Source organism: Equus quagga, chromosome 1 (genome assembly GCF_021613505.1).
Source record: "Equus quagga isolate Etosha38 chromosome 1, UCLA_HA_Equagga_1.0, whole genome shotgun sequence".
NCBI classification, from domain to species: Eukaryota; Metazoa; Chordata; class Mammalia; order Perissodactyla; family Equidae; genus Equus; species Equus quagga.
Window position 1 is genome coordinate 1,462,126 of NC_060267.1, and position 7,745 is coordinate 1,469,870.

The window sequence follows — 7,745 nt, forward strand, 5'->3', positions numbered from 1 at the left end:
GGCGGGGCCTGCGTGAGGCCGGGGCGGGGCAGCGTGGGGCCGGGGCGGGGCCTGCGTGCGGCTGGAGGCGGGGCCTGCGTGAGGCGAGGCGGGGCTGGAGGCGGCGCCCGAGGGGCCGGTGCCGCCGCGGCCCTGGTGCAGGTGGGCTCCTCGCAGGCGCGGCGCGAGCCCAGGTGCCCCGGGCAGTGTCCCCGGTGCAGGCGTGGAGTTGTCTCGCCGGCCGCAAGGCCTCGGTTCTCCCCGGGGGTGTTGGGCTCTTCGGGAGTCGGGAGAGGGATCTTCGATGTGAGTTGAGGACTGGTAGAACCAGCCGCGTCCATGTGTAGGACCTTACTGCGCCGGGGGACAGGTGGGGAGGAGGAGGAGTCGATAGAACCCAGATCCCGTCATTCCAGCAACTGCAGAACATTCGGGAACGTTGTTTCTGCACCTGCCTTCTCTCACCTTGTGTGTCAACTCTTGTCAAACTTCCACCCCGTTCTAGGTCCTCCAGGGAGGGAAAGTGAAAATACAGAACCAGGCTCCCAAAATCTGATCAAACAGAGGCGATCGCCGTGCGTGTCTGCTTAGTAAAGGAGAGACTTGCCATTTGTGTGATACACACTGAAGAGAAACGTCAGTGTGATGTCGATCACGTCTCCTAGAGGCGGTGAAGCAGGGAAGGTCATGAGGACGGCTCTAGGAATCAGAATTCCGGGATTGAATTCGCCACCTGCTAGACATGTGACTTTAGGCAACTGATCTCTAATCACCCAATTTTCCCATCATAAACAGGGATCATAAGAGTACCCACCTCACTGAGTTGGCGAGAGATTAAATGGTTTAATGCATGTGAAATACTTAGTGTCCTGCATGACACAGAGTGCCTAATCAATATTAGCTGTTATTAATAACATTGTTACTGTTATCATGTACCTATAATTCAAACAGAGACCAGAAATTTGTTGTTTACTTTTATACTCCACTTCCAATATCGCAAGTCCTATCCATTTCTGATTCCCAAATAATTCTTGAATCTATCTCATCTCGTATTCACTCCCTCTGGATATGACCTTCCTTAATGGACTCCCAGCTACTCTCCCTGACACCATGTCAGTGATGTCATGTCACAAATGATGCCATTCGATCATCAGACATTCACTGTGCTCCGTTGACGTGCCTATTGCTGGGTCTGGGGACAGAGAAACCATTACACACAGTCTGCACCACAAGAACTCAAACATAGGGAGACAAGTGTGTCAGTAACAAGTGGAGTGAATAAACTCAACGTGCAGCAAACTACTTGAGTCCTCCGGTCTTGCCATCCTCGCTCATCACCCTGTCTCCACGTAGGCTGCTGGTTTTCTTCCCATCAGCTGACCCTCCACCTTTCATTCCTGGCTGATTCTCGCCTATGCTTCATTATCAACCCAGGCACCACCGCCACTGTGAATCCTTCCCTGTTGCTGCCACCAGCCCTATCTGGGTTAGGTGCCCGTAACTGCTCGCATCACGCCTTATCTCCTTCTAGCACTTATCACATAGAATGGTAATTGTCATTTTTCTATATTCCTAATTACTATGAGCTTCTTGAGAATAGGCTCAAGGCCTGAATGTAGGTAGGGCTGACTCAGTACATGCAGATGAGGGGATGACATACATGCAGATGCACTGTCTTGGTCTATAAATGTTGAGAGGACAGACCCTATGACATGTTCCACATAGGACTGAAGACATCCCACATCTGTAGGAAAGAGTAGGCACGAGCCATATGCTTGAGTCCCATATTGGTCTGTTTGAAAATCACCTGCCACCCACCAGGCTCTTTAGAATGTATTTATTGGTGTTTCCTCTCGCATACTCAACCAGCTGGCACAGTTTGAGGATGAAAAGAGCGATATGAGTAGTTACCTGTGATAACACTCCAGTGTCCTTGCAGCACAGAGACCAACATACATCTAGAATGTTAGAATCTGAGCCTGCAAGATATATAAAGTGTTGTGAGCATCCTAGGTCAGATTGCTCACCCAGATGTTAAAGGGATGGACACTTCATAAACTTTGAAAACATGATGACAGATTTTGTAGTGTGCTCAAGTTTGCCTTCTTTCTCTTTCTTTGAAAAATAAATTATACAATTAATGTCAAATACAACATATAGAATAATATTGTATTTTTTTAATCTTAAAACTTTCCTCTCCATACCCGGGGCAGTGCAGATATCTAGAATTTAAAGTTGAACAAGTCATTCTAAGGTTGTTACCCTTAGTTATAACTTTTATTGCTTGTTTTCCTCTGTTTCATTTTCAAAGTTTGGAAAATGTACGTTTATATGGTACTTTCCAGTTTCAAACTGACTTCACATTAATTAGCTCATGAGTCCTTTACAAAACACCATCGGACACAGGTGGAAAGGTGGTTATTCTTCACCATTACAGATGGGGATCTGGGACCACAGAGTTAGGGCCCTGGTCTTCAGAATGCAGTACAATAGCTTACAAATAAATGGAGTTAAAACTCTTTAAAAAGCACACTGGACTTGCAAGCCCAGCTTATGGCCAACTAGAGACTGGCTGATTCTCCCAGCAAAAGCTCAAAGTGCTAAATAAAACATATCAAACATCTTATCAAACATATTAATAAGCTGACAGGAACATAAGAACCCCTGAAAGGCAAAAACTAGATAAAAGCAGGAAGCTGGACAGTAAATAATAACAATGCAAAATGGAAAAAAAAATCTTGTTATAGGGAAAAATGTACCAAAAGTAATCTATTTCCTTGTCTAGCAAAACAGTAATTTGTGGGCCAGTGCTTGCATTCCCATAAAAATTGGCTTCTGCAACTCCTTTGCAAAAGCAGAGCTGTCTCTAACGTGACTTTCATTAGATCAATTATAGGCAACTTGCATTTCAGGCCCTTTTCCTGATATTGAAATAAGCAACTGAAAAAATCGGAGGGCTGAGAGAAAGGGCTAACATAAGAGCTTGGACTCCAAAAAGTATGGTTCCCTTCAAAACAGTCCTCTGAACAGCCCCGGGACATATAAGGAAATGTTTTCGTAATTGGCTGCTGACCCAGAGTCTCCCATAAATGCTGTCCATTAAACAGATATGATTTATTGCTTCTCTCTGCCAGGTTCCTGAATAATCTGCAGTCAAAGGAAGAGAAGGAGGGAGGAGATGCAGGGAGCAGGCTCCTGGCCTCCTCAGTGTTCCAGTCCCAGTTTCCAGACTGTTCCTCAGCTTCCTTCATCCCTGCCCGTAGGCTCTGTGAGAAATCTTTGTATCCCTAAAATAATTCCTCTGTTTTGCTTAGATTTTACGTGCATTTCTGTTACTGGCCACCAGAAAATTATCCTAAACAATATATTTTCATGGGGGGATAGTTTTTATAGCAGTTAAAAACTCAAAGTAACAGTAGCTTAAATACGATAAAATTAATTCCTCTCTCGTAAGTGTAGGCAGTGTAGGGCTGGTGTCGTGGCGCTCTCATCAGTACAGACTCAGGCTCCTTCTGTCACATGGCTTTACCATCCTAAACATGCAGCTTCTTTCTTATGGTCCATGGCTGCTCAAGCTCCAGCCATCACATCCTTTTTCCAACCAGCAGAAAGGAGGTAGGAGAAGAAAAGAACACACCACTCTGTGTGTGTGACACCTGCAGAAGTTGTATGCAACACTGCGCTTTCACCTTATTAGTCAGAACTTAACTATAAGTGATGTTGAAACATGTATTCTCTATTGTGTTGCCATATGCCCAGCTAAGAAGCAGTGGTTCTAATACCAAGGAAGAAGGAAAGAACAGGTATTGGAGATGACCAGCAGTCTCTGGCTCATCTGAGACCAGACACAGGATAAGGGAAATGGCGGTGGGCTGGAACCTAGAAACAGAGCAAAGGCTTGTAAGGAAACATGCGAGGGGCTCAGTGGAGGAGAGCAATGCAGAGCAGTGAGCACATGGAACGAGTGCAGGTGGACAGAGAAGCCTGGAGAGAAATGTGGGAGCAACCGGAAGCTCATAGCCCCCCTGAAGCATGTGGGATTTAGGAGTCAGAAGGGGATCCCTGGAGGATTTGGGTCTGGAGTGAAATGATTGTAACAGTGCTTCAGGATGAGGGATGTGGCGGCCGTGCCTGGGATGCACTTGAGGGGGTGACCAGAGGCAAGGGGTCAGTTGGGAGGCTCCCACGAGACAGGAGTGCCTTTACTGCAGCAAAACAGGGAAGGGGAAGCGCGTCAAAGGATGACTTTGTCTAAGGCGACAGCTGGTCAGATGTCTCCCTCTCTCTTTTTTTCTTGCTTGTTCAGCATCCCTCATACCTTCCTGAGATCAGCACAGTGATTTTATTTGGGGCAGTGCCCTTCTACCATGTGCTATCCAAGGGCTTCAAGTGAGCTGAATTCCTCCCACCTCAGGGACAAGCCTGTGACCCAAGCTTAACCAACCAGGGAACCCTCCTGGTCTCCGTGGTTGGCTCACGATCAGCAAAAGACTCCAGCAGAGCCAGTAAGAATTAGTTCTGGGCCTTTTGGGAAAAGTGAATCTTTATAAGGATTCCTGAGAAATTCGAATGTGACCCTGAAGCTGCTGGCAGCCATCTTGCCGCCTAACAGGGAGAAGGCAGATCTGAGAGATAGGAAAACCAAGTGTGAGTCATGTTGGCAATGCTGGACTTCCTGGATCAAGCTGTGACTGAAGCTGGACACCATGAACTTTTTCATCATATGAGCCAGAATTTTCCTTTTGCTTAAGCCAGTTTGTGTTGGGTTTTCTGCCTGAATATACAGAAATAAAGGCAAGAAAGACATCAATGATAATTCCAGGCTTTAAAAACAGTATCATCTACCTTTGTCATATGTAGTATTAACAGACTTGTCTCTGAATAATTTTACCTGTTTGAAAAAACCAAATCTACCTTCAAAGAGAGGATATTTGGTATAATTGGGACTGTTCATAATTATGCTATGAAAGCTCTGAAAGTAATCACAGAGTCATAAACTATTGGAGCTGGAGGAGACCTTGAAGTCACCTCACCTCACTTCACCACCTGTCTTCAGTGATGAAGACTGAGACCCAGAAAGGTGACGTGATTCATCCAGTCACAGAGCTCACGTGTGTGGTCTTGACGAGGCCTTGGAATACTAGTCTATATATTTCCATGGTATGATTCTATGCTTCAAAACAGGACACCTAAAAATGTTTTCAAATACAGTTGAAATACCTATAAGACAAACAGACAACTCCCCATGAAGTGGCTGTTTCGAGAGGACGATGTTCATTTTGAAAGCAGGGAATGCCGGCAATGTTCACCACCCGCTCTGGAGGATAGATGGTCTTTCTGTACAGCGTTGCTGCACTCATGCCAGTGTATAGTAAGTGAACTAACCGTGCTATGTTGATCCCTCACAGCTGGACCTGGATAGAAACCTGAGCCAGAAGCAAGCCTGTATGGTTAGATCGGCTGTGAGGAAGGTCGGCCTTCTGCAGTGGCGGGAAGCTCTCCTCAACGGGATCCTCCATTCTGCTGATGAAATCAACCCAGTCAGTTCCCCTCTCTGAGAATATGAGTGCACAGCGTGCACTGAGAGGGTGGTCCTTCAAGCTCAACTGGCAACCCCACCAGGATAAACTACCCTTCATGAGGTCTGTTATTCATCCTCACTGTCGAAATACTGGGACCCACATCTAATAGTCCCTGTATCTTTCAACAATTCTTCCTGCTTCCAATCCCTTATTTACTGAGTGTCCCTTAGGTGCCAAATGCTGACTTAGATGCCGGGAATATGCGAGAATAAGACAGCGCCTGCCTTTGTGCTCTTATTCTAGTGGAGGAGATGTTAACATGGGAATAGATGTGCATAGATATTTGTTAAGTAGTGACGCTGGCTATGAAGAACAATAAAGCAGAACTCATCACTTTGTGAGAACTTGGTCACACGGCCAAACGTGGCTATATGAAAGCCTGGGAAATGCAGTCTCTAGATGGAAAGTCATCGCGCAGGAAGAAGGGAGAACCAGCAGTGGCCACAAAGGACGCTGGGGTAGAGCCAGGGGAGAAGTTATGTCAGCCGTGCTGCATCTAACACATTCACACATTCACAAACAGTCCACCTGGTGGTTAAGTTGACCCGAAGGGAGTACTTGCCTGGTTATTCACATAAAAATACAGATAACTTGTATTCCTTGGGTCACTTTTGGGGAGTCTGAGACTTTTTGTCTATTAAACTTTGCCCCACTCTGTAGTTGTCATTCATCAGTATTTACTGTGTATCATTATTGTGCTAAATGCTGCTCAATCGAATAGATCACAGAATATTTCTGAGATAGAAACAAAAGCATTTCTCCATTCTCCAAGGAAAACATCCTGCCTCAGTGCCTTCTCTATTGCTACATATGTTATCTCAGCCAGTTTTTTCTATTAAAAACATTATCCATTCCAGTGCATATACCAGGAGTTCTCATGCAAATACCCACACCCTTGTAGGTCAGCCCATTAACATTATGAAGGTACAGTGGGTGAAACACCAGCGTCTGAGACGCTTGGCCCCGGCCTTGTGATCAGAAGCTTCGAGGACTGGGCCTGACTGCTGAAATTTCTAGCAGACATTGGGAGCAATTCTTACAATACCAGACTTTAAGAATCAACAGTAAAGGATATAAGGAAAGTAAAAGTCCCCAAACTACAATCTAGTGGAGGTAACATAATATAGACATACAACAGTGATTTCTAAAATGTACTCTGGAGAAACTTCCAGAATTAAAATGCTAGAGTAGCTATAGCATCCTCTATCTGCCTCCTCTCAGAATTTACCCAGTATCAGGAATAATGACACACAAAAATGCAAAATCCATGTTAGCTGAAAACGGGAGACACCTGGAACCCTGGACTACAGGTATAGGCGGAAGTACCGTGAAGGGCAGGAAGACTATAACCATCTCGCTGGCGGCAGTTCTCAGAAAATGTCAACAAAGCACACTGCACACCTTTAAGTGACTTACCTTAGGGGCAAAACCAACGACCCTTCAGTTGAAACGCAGGAATCAAGTACAAGGTTGGCAGCAGCACCTCCTTCACCGTGATTTATTATAGAAAGGAGGTAAGACACGGGGGAAAAGGAATGTTCAGATGTGCCGTATCTGCAGGAAGCCTTCTGTCGGTGAGGCACAATGGAAAAAGTAGACTGCAAGGCGAGCAGCTCTGCCACTGCCAGTATCTCTCAGTTAGAAGTGGAAGCTAGGGGAATGCATCCTCACAAGCTCACGTGATGAGGAGGATTCCCGTTAGGCTGGAACATGGTCCAGACCCCTCAGCACAAACCTTCTGCAAGTAGCATATCTGGGAAAACCTCTCCTCCTTCAAAGATGTGTAAGCAGTCGAAAATGAGCCAGCATAAAAAGACACCATAAGAAAAGAGGAAAGAGAGAATAAGGAAAAATGGCAAATCAAAATTCTTATCAGAAAAATGTTTCACCATTTAGCAAAAGAAATTTTTAATCAAACTTATAGCCATAGAGTTTAACAGTTAATGATGCAACTGTTGCTTTTAAAATAGGACCACAGAAAAATAATAATAAAATAAAATGAAATAAAATAGGAGCACAGAGCAGATACTAGAGCCTAAGGAAGAAAAGCCAAAGTTGAAAGAAGATAATTACTGTGTCAAAAACTCACCACAGATTAATTTCTAGCACATAAAAGTAACTTTTCAAATGAAGAAGAAAAAGAAAGGAACCCCAAGAGAAAAACTGGCAAAGGAACAGAAAATT

The 7,745-nt window shown here is 45.0% G+C and overlaps 1 long non-coding RNA gene across 1 annotated transcript; it reads left to right on the top strand.

The window, feature by feature from the left end:
- Nucleotides 1-128: 128 nt before the first annotated feature.
- LOC124231640 (uncharacterized) lies at nt 129-5,672 on the top strand. The gene is made up of 3 exons (XR_006886694.1): nt 129-285; nt 3,114-3,247; nt 5,388-5,672. It is a non-coding gene; the product is annotated as an uncharacterized LOC124231640 (long non-coding RNA).
- The last annotated feature ends 2,073 nt before the right edge of the window (nt 5,673-7,745 follow it).